This window comes from Harmonia axyridis, chromosome 7 (assembly GCF_914767665.1).
Source record: "Harmonia axyridis chromosome 7, icHarAxyr1.1, whole genome shotgun sequence".
Taxonomy (NCBI): domain Eukaryota; kingdom Metazoa; phylum Arthropoda; class Insecta; order Coleoptera; family Coccinellidae; genus Harmonia; species Harmonia axyridis.
Window position 1 is genome coordinate 25,600,349 of NC_059507.1, and position 18,482 is coordinate 25,618,830.

At 34.6% G+C, this 18,482-nt stretch overlaps 1 protein-coding gene and 1 long non-coding RNA gene across 2 annotated transcripts in view; both read right to left on the minus strand.

Annotated features, from left to right (window-relative positions):
- Positions 1-18,482, minus strand: part of LOC123684898 (inositol-trisphosphate 3-kinase B-like) — a 145,919-nt gene that overhangs the window by 46,192 nt on the left and 81,245 nt on the right. The gene's annotated exons all lie outside the window — the stretch shown is intronic.
- LOC123684901 lies at positions 8,508-14,732 on the minus strand. The gene is made up of 2 exons (XR_006748204.1): positions 14,602-14,732; positions 8,508-9,170 (listed from the first exon to the last, which is right to left on the minus strand). It is a non-coding gene; the product is annotated as an uncharacterized LOC123684901 (long non-coding RNA).

Below are 18,482 nucleotides of genomic sequence, written 5' to 3' on the forward strand. Positions count from 1 at the left end.
CAATGTAAAATCTGCTTTGGACAAGAAACTTGAAGAAGTAAGAAAGTAGCCTTCCTGAAGCCAACCCAGAACTGGAAAACGAGGTGTAGATCACACTATGGTGAGAATAGCTCTAATGGGGGCACAATAGACCATTAGGTCGCAGTGCAAAGGAACCTCCTTAATTAAATCTTAATCTTACGAATGCAACGAAAGATATGCACTCAGTTTGTTATGTTCCTAAAAAGTATATTTCAAATTATTTCCTTTAGTGCGTCAGAAATTTGGAATATATGAAAAATCAGTAATTGACTGAGTTATTTCGTCAATAAACATGCGTCACATAGATATAATTTATATATGGATCGTGATGGTAGGCATATAGATTATATTATTCAAAATGTTTCGTTCGTTATCAAAACAATTGTTTATTGTTATGGAAATATTTTATTTATTAAATATACAGGGTGAATCAATAATATGTACCGAGCTTTCTGGGTGTGATAGTACATATGCTTGTTCAGTTCTTACATACTCTTTCACCCTTTCAGTGTAATTCCATGGAACAAAACAGATATAGAAAATTTGCAACTTTGATGATAAAGTACACAAACAACACTCGAACAGTAGCATTGAGAGAGAGACAATGTCGGGGAATAAAGGTAGCAGGGGCCTTCTAGACCTCATACAACTAAATAATGAATATAATAAAATAGAAAACCTAAGAACATACTTCAAAAACGAAGCAAGTAGATACATCAGAGGTCTACCAAAAATTGTATTGAGTAGACGAATCAAAACTCCTACAACTGCATAAGGAGACCAGATATAATCCATCAAGACACCAATACTCATTAATGTAGCAACAAATAACAACATGTGTCAAAAGGAGGTCGAAAAAATTCCAGGCTCAGATAAAACGCCAGTGGGGAAATAGAACTATCCCAATTATCATCTCAACAACTGGAAAAGGGATTCTTTAAGGTTTCTTTAATGAGAAAATTCCTAGGAGGCGACGAACAAATCCAAAGATCGCCGGGATGTGGCGTGGAAGTGGATCAGAGGTTCGACGAGGATCAGAGGGTCCACAAGGACCGGACACGGCCGAGCTCTATCATTCTGGATTGAGTGAATGTTCCCGTTAGCGGGGAATGAGAAAACTGACTGGGTGGGGAGTTTTTTTCTCCTACGCTGATAGGCTAAAGTCGGGAGCAATGGAAGTGAAGTGCTGTTTAGAAATGAAGGGTAGGTAATTTGAACATCTTATTCATACAAATTCCTTTACACGATTACATTTGTGCCATCGATGTGATCTTTAGTAGTAGTTTCAGAAGTCGGGCATATCCATGATACAATGATACAGAAGAAGTAGTTTTTTACGTAAATTGAAGACCAATTGGAGTTCATTTTGATGAGAATATTTTATATAATATTGATATTCTGGAAATTCGTGTAGCCTTCTTCGTTTCGAAGGAAGAAAATTCTGTAGTACCGATTATCAAACTATCAATCGATAATCGCTACTTCCGATTATCAAACTATCAATAGATAATCGGTACTTCCGATTATCAAACTATCAATCGATTATCGGTACTTCCGATTCTCAAACTATAAATCGATAATCGGTACTTCCGATTATCAAACTATCAATCGATAATCGCTACTTCCGATTATCAAACTATCAATCGATAATGAATTAGTAGGATCCAGCCTCAGATGCGGTACGAATATTCGCATTTGCGAATTTGAACCTAACCTGAAAATTACAAGTTTCTAGGTCCTGTCAAACAATTTTTGTGATTTAAACACTCCAACACTTTGGATCTCCGAATCCGCTTAAATATACGATTTTCGAATTTTGATTGATGAACTATCTCTTCATTCCATTAATGATTTCATTCAATTTCAATATTGCTAAAGACAAACTGTTTGAATATTTTATAATTCATGTCGCCATTGCAAAATTTATGTATATTCAGATTCAGGGGTCATATCACATGAACTCAGTATAGATACTGATTAAAAATATATATGAAAGGAGTAAAGAAAATGGGTCGAGGCAAAATTAATTGAAATCGCTTGGAGTTGAAATTTATCGAGAAAATTTTTTTCATTCCTTTATCCACTCTAAGTGTACGCCATTTGGAAAAACCCAGGGAAAAACATCTTTTGGTAGTTACCCAAATAACGTATTCAAATTCCAACTCTCATAAAGGATTTGCCAGAGGTTCATTAATTTACAAAAAAAGTTGAGTATATTTTGAGAGAAACCAATAGAGGATTATTTCATTGTGAAGATATGCATTAATGATGGAGAACGATATCAGCCAAATGGCCGCCACTGATTCGGTTGGAGCAACATATACTTCTCATGAAATTTTGTATGACCTTTTCGCTCATTTGCAACAGAAGATATGTCTTCGGTAACTTCACGAAATCCATCTTCAAGGTCTTGAATCCATTGAGGAACATCGGCATAGATACGACGTTGCTGGTGATCGACCGGTTTGAGTTATTGTGTTAAAAAAAAAGCCTTATGACCTGAGCCTTAAGCAAAATACGGTTTAATATCGTTCGTGGAATTCCCATGATTGACGGGGAATCGACAAATCTGGGTTTTAGTCAACTGTACGGGCTACATCAATATTCTCCGTTGTTCTTGAGCGACGCACACGGTTTCGATTCTTCACATTGATTCATCTCAATGTACAGGGTGGGCAAATAAGCGAGGTAAGCGGTTATATCTCAGGAACCACTCATCGTAGAGACTTGCGGTAAAAAATTTTACCACTAAAGTAAACAAAAGAAAACACTGGAAATTGTTTTGAAGTTCATACCTCCACCGCTAGGGGGCGTAATAGCTATCGTCGAGTAGAAAAATGCATTTTACTCGAAAAATTTTCATATTAAGTTGGAAAAAAAATATCATCACTGTAAACCTTGGAAAATTCTCTATCTGTTTGAATATTCACTTTCGATTTTGCGAAATCAAATAAGGGTGGAGGAAAGATAGAAATCTAACTGATTGAAATGTCTGTAACTTCAGTTTGGCTCAACATTTTTGAGCAAATTAGATCTCATTTGAGAGACAACATCTTGTTGATTAAGAAAAAAATATACTCATGATGAATTTGATTCAGCTGCCTCCGATAGGGAGCGCTAAGTCAAAAGTTCATTGTTTTGTTCATTTTTCTCTGAAATTTCAAATGTAATGATAGGATTTTCTTAACAGAAACAAAAATTTCATTGAATTTGCATGAAAAAAATCCTAAAGGTCGCAAAGCGATAATTTCAGGCGTTCTGAAGTTATGGCCGAAAGAAGATATTCTTCAACTGATGCACTGCGAAAAACCAAATTGAGTCTTCAAGTTCTAACAGAAACAGAAATCCCATCAAATTTGTATTGAAAAACCAAAAGATCGCAAAGCGATAGCTTCAGGGGTTCTCTAGTTATGGACGAAAAAAGATATTCTTCTACTGATGCACTGAAAAACTAAATTGTGTCTTCTTTCGTCCATAACTCCAGAACGCCTGAAGCTATCGCTTTGCGACCTTTTGGTTTTTTCATACAAATTTGATGGGCTTTCTGTTTCCGTTAGAACTTAAATACACAATTTGGTTTTTCGCAGTGCACCAGTTGAAGAATATCTTCTTTCGGTCATAACTTCAGAACGCCTGAAATTATCGCTTTGCGACCTTCAGGTTTTTTCATGCAAATTCAATGAAATTATTGTTTCTGTTAAGAAAATCCTATCATTACATCTGAAATTTCAGAGAAAAATGAACAAAACAATGAACTTTTGACTTAGCGCTCCCTATCGGAAACAGGTGAATCAAATTCATCATAAGTATATTTTTTCCTTAATCAACAAGATGTTGTCTCTCAAATAAGATCTAATTTGCTCAAAAATGTTGAGCCAAACTGAAGTTACAGACATTTCAATCAGTCAGATTTCTATCTTTCCTCCACCCTTATTTGATGTCGCAAAATCGAAAGTGACAATTCAAACAGATTGAGAATTTTCCAAGGTTTACAGTGATGATATTTTTTTTCCAACTTAATATGAAAATTTTTCGAGTAAAATGCATTTTTCTACTCGACGATAGCTATTACGCCCCCTAGCGGTAGAGGTATGAACTTCAAAACAATTTCCAGTGTTTTCTTTTGTTTACTTTAGTGGTAAAATTTTTTACCGCAAGTCTCTACGATGAGTGGATCCTGAGATATAGTCGCTTACCTCGCTTATTTGCCCACCCTGTACACACTACCAAAAGTTGAATATGTAGTTGATCTAATTAAGGATTTTGAAAATATACAAGTGATACTGAAATAACCTACCCATCACTCACTCACTCACAATATCTCACAAATTTTTAGATCAGTTTCACTAAATCCGGCCAGGAAGGAGTTTCACGACCCAAAAATGCTTTAGTTTATTTACTCAATGCGTTGTTGTAAAGGGTGTTTTTTTTAGAGCTATAGAACTTTAAATTGCAATGAAACAACGATGGATTATTCGATTGACGTGAATTTTATTTATCCGCAAGATAATCTTGTGGCAATACATTTTGAATATGATTTCTGGCATATGACCGCCACGGCTGGCTCGGATGTGGTCCAATCTGGACGTCCAATTTTCGAAGACTTTTTCCAACATTTGTGGCCGTATATCGGCAATAACACGGCGAATGTTGTCTTCCAAATGGTCAAGGGTTTGTGGCTTATCCGCATAGACCAATGACTTTACATAGCCCCACAGAAAGTAGTCTAGCGGTGTTAAATCACAAATCTTGGAGGCCAATTCACAGGTCCAAAACGTGAAATTAGGCGGTCACCAAACGTGTCTTTCAATAAATCGATTGTGGCACGAGCTGTGTGACATGTTGCGCCGTCTTGTTGGGACCACAGCTCCTGGAGATCATGGTTGTTCAATTCAGGAATGGAAAAGTTAGTAATCATGGCTCTATACCGATCATCATTGACTGTAACGTTCTGGCCATCATCGTTTTTGAAGAAGTACGGACCAATGATTCCACTAGCCCATAAAGCGCACCAAACAGTCAGTTTTTCTGGATGTAACGGTGTTTCGACATGCACTTGGGGATTAGCTTCACTCCAAATGCGGCAGTTTTGTTTGTTGACGTAGCCATTCAACCAGAAGTACGCTTCATCGCTAAACAAAATAAAATGCACGTAGTGCGCGATACGTATTCCGCACAGAACCATTATTTCCGAGATAAAATTGCACTATTTGCGAGCGTTGTTCAGGCGTGAGTCTATTCATTGCCAAACCAAACTGAGAAGAAATCACTTGACAGCTGTTAAATCGGTCGCCATCTTGAACAGTAATGCCAACTTAAAGTTATATACCTCGACGTTAGATGTGTTATGGCGATGTTTTTACTTGTCAAATGCCCAAAAGATGACAGCTTCAAACGTGACAGCTGCCTAGATAGCGAACTATTCAAAATGAAAACTTTCATTAGAAAACCCTATATGTATAATAGCAATTTCAAGCTGAATGCAAGATGTTGATCGCATCATAAGAACCATAAAAAATTTAAGCAGAATATCGATAAAAATCACCCAATATTTCAAACCTACCCGACCAAGTTGAAATTTATTGTGGAAAGTAAAATTCTCAATGGAATGATTATGCCGAACTTCATGAGTATATTAAAACATAATATCCTCTCATCTAGATAAATTGACCGACACCAATGACGTCATTGTAAATCACGTCTCATATAATATATTTAAGGTATTCAGTTGATTGACCGAGCGCTCCTGATTACAGTGAGCCAGTGATTTTCCCCAATTTTTTCAATACATATTCAGTTTTAATGATTATCTTCAATAGGATCATTATTTACGTAATATTTTATTGCATGATTCTACATAAAACAGAAAAGACGACTAAAAACACCGATGACAGGAAATAAATAAAATGGTCAGGAGAGCTAGGGTTCATTTTTTAACCCATTTTCCACAAAACCTATCGGCCCTCGAAAAACATATCTAATACTTCGAAAACCGTTTCAATCCCTAAATTTACATATTTTGATCACAGTAGCTTCCAGCTATACAGGGTGCCCCGGGAAGAATGCGACAAACGAATACCATAAATTAAGGTCATCATGGAGGACCCTTATCAAGATGTTTCAATCGCCTGAGTGCCTTCGTTGGGGATATACAGGGTGATGTTCATCTTATTAATGAAATTTCACAGTTCAATAACACTTTAACTAATCTACCGAATAATTTCAAATTTTGGAGTTTTTTCACCCTTTCCTATCGCTTTCCTTCAATATTTCTGAATTCGAGTAAATCAGATCCGGACTAGGAAATTTTCAGACTTTTCCTATTTTCGTGACTATTGGATCACCCTGCAGGTGAACATTATGATTTCTTTCCATTTTCAGAACCACAAAGAATCAATTCATTATAAAAATTCTAAATCTCTGCTTGACACGGTCATACAGGGTGATCAATAAACATTCCCTTATGAGTGAAATTTTTTTAGTTTAATAACTCTTCAACAAATCCACCGAATAATTTCAATTTTTGAAGTTTTGTCGCCCTCTACTATCGCCTTCCTTCAATATTTCTGAAATCGAATAAATCAGATCCGGACTAACAAAATTTTAGACTTTTTCTATTTTCGTGAATATTGGATCACTCTGTACGTCAATATCATAATTTTTTTCGTTTTCGTAACCACAACGAATTAATTCATAATCAACATTCTAAAACTCAGCTTGACACCGTCATACAGGGTGACCAATAAACATTCCCTCATGAAAAAAATACAACCGAATACGATAGCGAAATCTGTGAAACATCATATCATATCAACTTGCTCAAAAATGTATTAAAATGAAGGAATATCATTTTGAACAATATCTGCTGAACTGAAAATATTTTATTTTTGATTCATTGTTTTCAAGATCGAATATTGTCAATTTATTTGCTGTGTTCGTTCTATTCTTTACCCAGTTTGTTGATTAAAAGTTTTCTTAAATAATTTGAGGAAAATTTAGGTGAGACATTCGTGAAGGATGAAACAACTTCAATTTTCGAAATAATTCTACCGATAAATTCAAGATATCTTGAACTATGAAATTTCTTTCATGAAGAAATGTTTATTGATCAGCCTGAATGATGGCGCCAAGCAGAGATTTAAAATTTTTATTATGAATTAATTCTTTGTGGTTACGAAAACGAAAAAGAATCATGATATCAACATACAGGGGGATTCAATATTCAAGAAATTAGAAAAGGTCTTAAATTTTCCTAGTCCGGATCTGATTTACTCGATTTCAGATATATTGAAGGAAGGCGATAGTAAAGGGCGACAAAACTTGAAAAATTGAGATTATTCGGTGGATTTGTTGAAGAGTTATGAAACTAAAAAAATTTCACTCATAAGGGAATGTTTATTGATCACCCTGTATGACCGTGCCAAGCAGAGATTTAGAATTTTTATAATGAATTGATTCTTTGTGGTTCCGAAAACGGAAAAAAATCATAATATTCACGTACAGGGTGATCCAATATTCACGAAAATAGGAAAAGTCCGAAATTTTCCTAGTCCGGATCTGATTTACTCGAATTCAGAAATATTGAAGGAAGGCGATAGGAAAGGATGATAAAATTTCAAAATTTAAAATTATTCGGTCGATTAGTTAAAGAGTTATTCAACAGTGAATTTTCACTCATAAGATGAACATCACCCTGTATATCCCAAACGAAGGCACTCAGGCGATTGAAACCTCTTGATACGGGTCCTCCAGGATGACTTTAGTTCATGGTATTCGTTTGTCGCATTCTTCCCGGGGCACCCTGTATTGCGTTTTGACGTTCGGCAACGATGTGTACCTTCCTATTCTTCTGGCAAGCATTAGAACAGGCTGGCTATGTAAATATTCTTTTCAAACTATCAAATGCATATTTCCTTAATATTTCAGGTTTGTGAATTACTTTCCATATTGAAACTTTGCTGTTTTGTGGCAAATAACCATCAAAAAAGCAATTTTCTTGAACATAATATATGTGAATAAAAACATATGAAAATTGTAGCCTTGTACGAGTGGGTTGAAAAAAAAATAGTAAGACTTAAACGTATGTGAATGTCAACATATTAAAAATATTTGTTTGTTACATTTTCAAAAATTTATGAATTCATTACCTATCCCTGAGATGCCTTGAAAATCAGTAATTAATTTCTCGACGAATACAATTTTTGAACTTCGATTAACCATTATTATGGATGAAGTATATCAGAATTCATTATATCATTCCCAGCAGACAAAAACAATTACTTTTTTTACATCTTCTAAAATTGGATGACGCAAATGTGAGATGCCGCAAAACCAGTATTTTTTAATCGACTGTTAAGAAAGCATTATATATTTCAAATATTCCAGCTTTGATGGGAATGGGTCAGTCAAATGAACCGCTAGCTCTCATGTTAATATTTGAAGTCATTCAAACGAATATAGAAACTAGAGGACAGAAAAAAGAGCACTCAATAAAAATAAATTTATTAAAACAATTTTTTTTGATACATGCCTCTTTGGGTTGGTATGGTAATTCATAAAAGTTTTATGAACATGAAACGTAAACAAATTGTAAAAAATTAGTAATGCGTTGTCTTATTTACTCAGAAACACGTCTGGTCATACTCCTAATGAGATGATCGATTTCATCCCAGGCTACTAGAACCACGTGCCGCTTGAGTCGGTGGATGATGGCGAAGACTAAGTACTCTTCTTCCCATGATGACTCCGACGTATTCAATAGGTGAAATATTGACAATTCTATGGGGCAAGGCTACTTCTTTGGGCCAACTTAATTCTAGCAGTATGTTGTCGGGAATTATCTTGTTGGAAAAATTGGTTGGTGAGCGTACAAGGTATAACACCACCTTCTGGATGTAACTCACGGCGTTCATGTTGCTTTTGATGAACACCAAATGATGTTATGTTTCCGTACCTACATAAATTATAGCCTCCCATACCATAATAGCAACATTGTGGTGTACATGACTTTCTATAAACAATTGATGATCTCGTCTCTCATGATGTGAACTTTTCACCCAAGCATGCCCAAAGAGAATTGGATTCATCACTAAAGACAAATATTCCGTTTGAGGTTGCAGTTCAGTCTTGGAAGAGGAGAAGGCGAAGTGCTGAAAGATGAGATTATCAATTTTCTATGGAAAGGCATGTACACCACACTCTGGGATAACGATGTGAGGGGTTACTGATTATGAAAAATGCTCCATTTGGTATTCATCAGACAAATTTAAAGATTGTAATCGCTGAACCAACAGACCGTACTTATTTTTTTTTTATTTTGAGTCACATAGCTCTGGATACATAATTTCACTGAAATATGAGGGATAGATCCTGAGATATCGAAATTTAGAGAAAAAAAACCGTCCTAACGATACGATCCTGATGAAATTTCTCGTGGAAGTTTTTTCACTATTCCGCTACCGTCTTCAGATCGATTGGATGTGCATTTTTCTAATTATTGATAAAACAAAATTAAGAATATAACTCCGAAACTCAAATAACCCATTACCGAAATAAACCGAGTTATTCGGATCCTGAAAGATCTCTGACATGTCAACATTCTAGCACAAATTTTTCGAAAGTTATTGTGTACACGGTGGCCAGATGAACTGATATCATTGAATTGGATCTCAAATTCTTTATCTGCAATTGCAGACTGTCAGATATTCTTGTGCGCTATTGGTACAACTCAACACTTTTCAAAACTATTTTTTTCAGTGGAATGTTGTGGGGCCATCACTTCAACTCCTGGACATTTAACAAATTATCGAACGGTACAGAATGAGAAAAGTCTGTCTTTCATGATGATCAGCTTATTTTAGGGAAAACAAACTGTTCTTGACTATTACAGTACAAAATCAATGATTTGCTTATTTTATGATGATTTAAAAATGATTGAATACAAGAGATCTTTGAAAAAATGCAATTGTTTAATTTTTTTTAATGCACCTTCCTCGAATAGTGCGTTATATCATTTCGTCAATATGACTGTTTGTTAATTTTTTAATTTTAAGCCAGAGTTGGTTTCAGAAATTAAGGTTCGACTCACTTGGGATGAATCCCCGGTCAAATTCAATTATGTCCGTCCTGTCGTAAACACATTAACTTTCGAACGAGAAAATCTAGAAATTCGAACTTTTCAGGATTCCGATCTCAAATGCCTATAATCCCGATTTGAAGATGTAACTTCTGGTTTGCATATGCCCAATTTTTCATAGTGCCATTGATTTATGGACCTCCTCTTTTCTGAGGAAACTTATTTCAATTTTAAGGTCACCTCTAGGTCAAGTTCAAAAATTCAAATATTAATAGTGAGAAACTGAGAACTAATATTCCAGATTGTCCAGAACTAATTTCATTCAAGATTTAGACTATTATTCATAAAAGTGCTAGAAAACCATTGGCTTGAAGGTGTATCCATTTGGAATCAAATAAAGCGTATCTATGCCGAACTGATGACCATCCAGCTGTCAAGCAAAAGTAAATTCTTTCCATACTACTTCTTCAAACAGCCATTTAAAGTATGGAGTAAAATTTTGCCACATTCTTCAATTTTCTCTTTTTCTGTTCTGTTTCATCAACCAATGCTGTTTCGTAGACCTTAGTCTCAGATTCCAAATGTTTCTAGAGGAAGTAATCAAGTGCAGTAAAATCGAGTTTCCTAGATGGTCATTCGATTAATCGTCTCCTAACTACCATTATAGTATAAGGAAATTATATTATTATACTATGCTTCCATGATAATGGTCTCCAATAGTCCAAAATCTTGGGCACCAGTTAAATTTCTGTCGATAAATAGGTATCGAATAATTTATTGATGTAATGAGCAAAGCCCAGTACACTTTGTTTTCTCTACGATGATCTAAACTTCATGAAAAATTAATCTCCTCCCAAAACTCCTAATAGAAACATTTCTCTCTGAATCAACAATATTTTACTGAAAGATGCATCAAAGAAGTGTTTTACTGTATAGGCTGGGCAAATTTCGATGTTTTAGCACTACAACTTTTAAACCAAAGGAGATAGACAAAATCTGATACCCCATTCTCGGTCTCTTTTTCTGAGAAACTAACAAGGGTAGTATTCATTTTTGACCACCTCCTTTTGTTTTCGAGTTATAAGCGAAAATTGGAAAAATGGCGATATCGAAAAACATTCATATCTCCGCTAATATTGATGATAGAGTTCTGAGATTAAAACATCATAGAGGCACTTTTTTACGTAGAATTCAGTTTCCAGATTCAAAGTTTGTAGAAATTAGTAAGAAGCATAGAAATAATCAGATTGACGGAAGGACACTGCTCTTGTTATAGAAAGCTCAGTTTTTCTGTGCTCATCAACAGTTGAAACCATAGAAATATTAGGGGTCTTAGGTAAAAAGAGGTTTTTGACCATTTTCTGTTATTTATTTTAATACAAACCATACCATGTTATATATTTCTGAAATCAGGAAAAATTAAGCTTTCAGAAAATGGCACAGAAACCTAATGTTCCCATTTGAAAAAACATAACTTTGGGTCATAGCTTCGTAATTAAAAACCCTTTTGAAAATACGAGCACGCCACTGGATTCGACGTAAAAAAGTGCCTGTATGATGTTTTAATCTCAGAACTCTATCATCAATATTAGCGGGGATATAAATATTTTTCGATATCGCCATTTTTCCAATTTTCGCTTATAACTCGAAAACAAAAGAAGGTGGCCAAAAATGAATACTAATCTTGTTAGTTTCTCAGAAAAAAAGACGGAGAATGGGGTATCAGATTTTGTCTATCTCCTCTGGTTTAAAAGTTGTAGTGCTAAAACATCGAAATTTGCCCACCCTGTACAAATAACACAGAAAAATAAACTACTGATAGCAGAAGCAATGTTTTCATTTGAAAAATTCTCGAAAACGATAAGACATTTATTAAGGGGATTTTTTCATAGCAGGTAAGATAACCTTTGATCCATATTCTCTTTAAATTTGACGTAGGTATTACGGGACAGCTTCTATATTAAGGGGCCGGCTTTAAAAGGTCTACTTGAGGAGCAATTGAAACTTGAATGGCGATGTGTAATAAACCTTAATTTACGGTTTCGCCAGTTCTTAATTGATGGAACATTCTTTCAATCCTTCTGATTTTATCGTGGCCGAGGCGAAGCACGAAATAATATATTTTCAAATATAATGAATATTTGATTATTTAATGCATAAAAAGGAACGGGAATGTTATCTAAACTTATATGATGATATTTTGAACTCTGTACTTGAAGCAAGAAACAAAAACGAGGCTGGGAGTGTGACCTTAAACCTGAATATTTTAGAGATTTTATCTACCATAATCCTTTAAAAGACCTAAGGCCAAATATATGTAATTATATATGAATAACTATATATAGAATTTGAAAAACTGAAAAATTGTTGTAAACTATTCTGTAAAGGTTGGCAAGAAGACATCGCCTTGCGATATGCTTGTCTCTTGCACTTTATTAACAAATTGTTGTACAACCTTTTATGTAATAAAGAGTTCTTACATAATAACCAATAATAAGAAAACCGATTATCTTATGATGATAGAAGACATTTCGGAGAACTCAATTTGAATAAGGAAAAGCTGAATTATTACCTTGTGACTATTTTTTCTAGGTTTCGATTAAACTTAGTTAAATTATAATTATTATAGTTAATCGTTATAGTATTGAGAATATTGAACGTATTTCATTTGGGCGAATAATCGAAAACGTTATCTACATAAATAAAAATAAATAAAATATTTCAAATAAAAACCGGTTAACAAAATAAAAAAAAAAATATCGGATCACAGTTCGTCGACCCCAAGTCGTTCGAGCCATAGGCACGAACGCTAACCCTTGAGCTTTTCATAGTTGAGCGTAGATATATGATGATCATATCGAATATAACATTCAAAACTATAAGAGCTAGTAAAAAAAAATGGATTGAGATCTTCGTGGCAATAAATATTGCCAGTTTTTTGATTATGTGTTGTTAAGTTTCCGAGTACTGAATTTTTCCAATTTTGTTTCCTTGATTCAAAAAAACATGGATCGTGTTCGCGACCTAGGAGGATCAATGGGATATGTCAATAGATTTTTGTGCACAATTTCATAAAAATAGCACTAATAGTTACCGAGAAAAGATCTGGTAGGCTAGAAGCGAGAGGAGTTTGTTCATTTAAGGGTGGTTAAATTTTTTCTTGAACGATTTCAAAGGTTTGTTATTGGAAATAATGAACCAAAATCATATTAATAGGCGAAAAATTTGGGATCAACTGTCATATCAACTTCATATTTGAATATTTTCCTTATAGTCCAGTACATTTTATTTTCGGAGAAAATTCCGAACACAATGAAACTTCTAGAGGTTGTTTGAGGGTGCTGTGGCATGACTGTGTCAAGTAATCTAACATGAAGAGCCTCTAACTTGCGGAGGGCCGAAGAACCTCAACATTTTCGGACTTTATTGCTTATAACTTCTAACCTAATGAGTTTTCTACCAAAACGTTCATTTCTAAAGTTGTAGAGCATTAAATTCTCTACAATTTAGTATTCACAAACTTTTTCGTAAACCCAATATCAATTGAGATACAGTCGATCAAAATAATAGTCAAGTAGACAAAGCAAATAAGATAGGGTCTGATGGAAAAAATTTCGAACCTAATGAAACTTATACAGGTTGTTTGGGGGTATTGTGGGATCACTCTGTCAAGTTATCCAACACAAGGACCCTGTGCTAACTTGTGGAGGCCGAAGAATCCCAACTTTTTTGGAACTTCTTTGCTTATAATAAACCTTATTATTATTATTATTATACTTTTATTACTTTCAACTTCATTTTCAAAGTTGTATATAATCGAATTCCCTATAATGTTGTGTTTCCAGGAACTCTTTTTTGAACCTTATATCAACCGAGATGCAGTCAATTAAAATTAGAGGAATTTTCTCAAAATGTCAAAAATTGGTAAAAAACATAAGTTTTGACCCTCTAACTATCAATTACCTGCCATTTTATGGTAATTTTAGTAATTACTCATTAATAGCGACATATTAAAACATAGGGAGGTGGAAGAGGGAGGTAGCTTCGACTAAGAGCATATGTTTATGTGAAGAACATATATTTCAATGATATCGTGACATGTTATCACCTTACTGTGAATTCCATCATCACATAATTATTTTGAACCTTAATAATCAGATCAACTAGGTAAAATCAATAAATAATAACCAAGAATTAATTAAAAATAATGATTGTATATAAGCGAAAAAAGTCCGAAAATGTTGAGGTTCTTCGGCCCTCCTCAAGTTAGCACAGGGTCCTCGTGTTTGATAACTCGACAGAGTCATTCCACAACACCTCCGAACAATCTATAGAAGTTTCATTAAGTTCGAAATTTTTTCCAGCAAACCCAACTGTATTTGTCTACTAGAGTATTATCGTTGCTTTAACATTGATGATATTTTTTTAATCACATTTTTTTTTCTTCGAATCAATTTTGCCTCGGAATGCCAATCATCAACATAAATGGTTTTCTGCTATGTTACCTGATTGTCTTTCTTCGAGTCTTTCTTCATCAACGGGGTCAAAAACGCATGGAGATGGAGAACACGTAATTTCTGGTGTTTCGTCACCGCGACTTCTCTCACATTTCCTCTCCTTCTTTTCCTTTTCACTGACGAAATTGCATTCAGACAGAAGATCGACCACTTCCTCTTCTTGAGAATAACTGTCGAAATGAGACATGACTAGTTTTGGGATGACAAATCGGATTAGATTCTCAAATTCGGTCATAGTTTAGAACATCACGGGTATTTCAGAATGATTCCGGACGGAACACTGATGGAAAGCTCCTCGATCAACGAATGTAAAAGAGTCATCAGGCTGACAGTTCTGGAGCCTGAAAGAAGCAGAAGTGAGGATTTGGGGTTATAGTGACACAACTCACTGATAATGCGAACATACTGAACATGATAATGAAATAGGTGCATCGTTGTGATATGATATTTTTAGAACAGGTGAACGTCGTAGGTAATAGTTGAATCATGTTTCCACAGAATTGAATATATCAAAATATCTTAAGTTTAATTCCAGAGTGATGATTAAGAGACAATGATGCATTGAAAAAAATATGATCAGCTCAGATAACAAGAAGAAACATTGTGAATGATGAAAAAACACTAGAATATAATTTTTATTTGATACCATAAAAAGATTCTTACTTTAGTTCTCCTAAATAACTTCCGAAGAAAAGAACTCTTTCACAACTTTCACTCACACTAAACAGTTCGCGCCAAATTGGCCTTAATTCTTCACTAGCACACTCATCGTCCGACCTATTAACCGAAATTGGAATAAGACACCGTTTAGAACTCTTGCAGAATTACGCGCTGCGATCTAGTAACCCACTAACAAACAATGTTCAAAAGATTGGCGATGGCTAAATTTTGTAGCCTGAATGAGATGTACTCGCAAGGCCTGTTGATCGGTATCAAGTTCAAATTTGTGTAATTTAGCGTCTGTTATACGCGTGCGCTACTTACGAAGTATCAAGTCTTGAACTGTGAATGGAAGTGGATGTTGCGGTCACTGGGTTTAGGTGTAAACAATTGGGATTCAGTTTCCTGATAACTAGATATAAGGATACCCGAGAAACGACTTGAGCAATATTCTTTTTTATGTAGGTTGTTTAGTTGGAATGGATTAAATCACTTTATAACGGGAATTCAATATTTTTATTACTGCAAATGGATTTTGACGCATAATTCAAATGTACGAATTAGTATTACACTGAAATTGCGGAATCAAAAACTGACTCTCGAAATCTTTCATTCATCAGATTAGAAATTATTTGAGACAAATTTAAATGAAAAATTTTATGGATCTCAAGTTCTCAAACAATAACACCTAAGGAACTAATTCACAATTTCTAAAAACTACCTAAAAATACTAAACATTTGATATGAAAAATACATCATTTTCTTTCAATGATGAAATATTTTCACTCAATGTAAAAATCTAACAATAATTGGTCTGATGGGCAGAGCCGTCGCTAGCCGAATTGACACACTAGGATGCAGGACCGGCTCTAGTGTATACCACGCCCCGATACAAAATAAAATTTTGGCGCCCTATCTGATGAAATATATTTTTTTGATGCACAACAGTTTATTATATAAATAACATATGACTCAAATAAATCAGTAATGAGATGAATTGAAACATTTTTGTAATGTTCATTTGAAAAATAACATTAGAGTAGAAACGAAGTAAAGGATAAAAAATTGACACAACTCAACACATTTTAAATAGACTATTTGCATTTACATCACAATAGTAAAATAGCAGGCCAATTGAAAAGTCCCCGATCTACCATAGTAAAACACATTTTTTTGGCAAAATTCGATTTTATTATTCATCATAGTTGCCTTTGAGGGCGATACAGCGATTATAGCGATCTTCTAACTTTTCAATACAATTTTTGTGATACCATTTGTTTTTCGATTCAAAATAGGCCTCAGTTTCGGTGATTACTTATTCATTGGCGCTAAATTTCTTGCCAGCGAGCATTCTTTTGAGGTATGTGAACTGGAAAAAGTCCCTGGGGGCCAGATCTGGCGAATACGGTGGATGCAGAAGCTATTCGAAGCCCAATTCATGCAATTTTGCCATTGTTCTCATTGATTTATGACACGCATTGCCTTGATGAAACAGTACCTTTTTTCTTCAAATGGGGCCGTTTTTTTTACGATTTCATCCTTTAAACGATCCAATAACGCTATATAATAATCGCTGTTGACGGTCTGGCCCTTTTGGAGCTAATGAATATTATACCTTGCGTATCCTAGAATACTGTTGCCATAACCTTGCCCGCTGACTGTTGTGTTTTTCCTCGCTTTGGATTCGGTTCATCGTGTGCAGTCCACTCAGTTGACTGTCGATTGGACTTCGGAGTGAAATTATGGAGCCATTTTTCATCCATTGTCACATGATGACGCAAAAATTTAGGTTTATTGCACTTAAACAGCTTCAAACTCTGCTCAGAATCTTTAACACGTTGTTGCTTTTGATCGATTTTGAACTCGCGCGGCACCCATTTTGCACACAACATTATCATGTACAAATATTCGTGAATGATATGATGTACACGTTCAGATGAGATCTTCACAATGCTATCTCGATCAACTTCATTTTACGGTCATTCAAAATTATTTTGTGAACTTTTTGATTTTTTCGTCGGTGACAGCCTCTTTTGGGCGTCCACTACGTTCTTAGGTGCTCATTTCACCACGTTTAAACTTAGCGTACCAATCAATGATTGTTGATATTCCTGGTGCAGACCACAGAAACTCTTCATCAAGCCAAGATTTTGCTTCAACTGTATTTTTGCAAAGTGAACTGAATCTCGCCTTTTCCTAGCTTGTTTTTTTTCTGTAATATCATATTTGTAAACTGTAACTGAAGGAATAAAGACCTTTATTATTATTATTATTATTATTATTATTTCCAAATCATACAATATTTTTTCAAATTTTCATCACCCAAATTGAAGATTTACTTAAAGCATCCACAAGTGGAGGGATAAATTATATTTTAAACTTAAATTTAGAATCAATTGGCAATTGGTCCACACATTCATAATCAAACAATCTTTTTCTTACGTCTTCGGAAAGTATTTTCTTTGAATACGAGATGTGTTTCTGAATCTGAAGCTATTTTTTTCTTGCTATTTCGATACCAACATTCAATTTTTCAACAGATCGATATTCTTGAACTATTTCTTTTAGATTACTCAAGGCATTTATTGAAGTACTCAAATTTTGATTTGGATTTTGGAGCATCTTTCTAAATTTGCCTCAAAGATCATACCAAATAATGCTGGAACATATCAATTCAATCTGTTTGACTTTTAGAGTTAATCTTTTGCATCATGCTTTGTATATAATCTAATTCTACATTTTCATGAACATGTAGGTATTAAGGCATTTCACCGGTTTAATATCTAAGTGGATAAAGATTCCCACTTAGTGTCGGATGAAGGTTCAAGAGTAATTTTAGCGCAATAAAAAAAAAATTCCTATAGAATTAATATCTCTAATTTAACACCAGGCCACTTTAAGGCGCGACTCGTCAAACTCATGCAGTTGTGAGCACGTTGATGTAGCTGTACCTCTCCTTAACTTGACTAACTTTATAATATTATGAAAAAAAATTCAGAAATTTGTAACAAATACTCGGACGAAAATATTGGCATTTCAGATGCCTATGGAAAAAATTAAAAACAATGGGAGATCTTTAAACTCCAGCATCTACTCCACACGTGTGTTGCGTAAACACTATATTCACTACATAATCTGGAAAAATTGGAAAGAGCGCCTTCGACGCCCCGATGCCTTGGATCTGCTGCAGGCCCCTTGAGCCGGCTTTG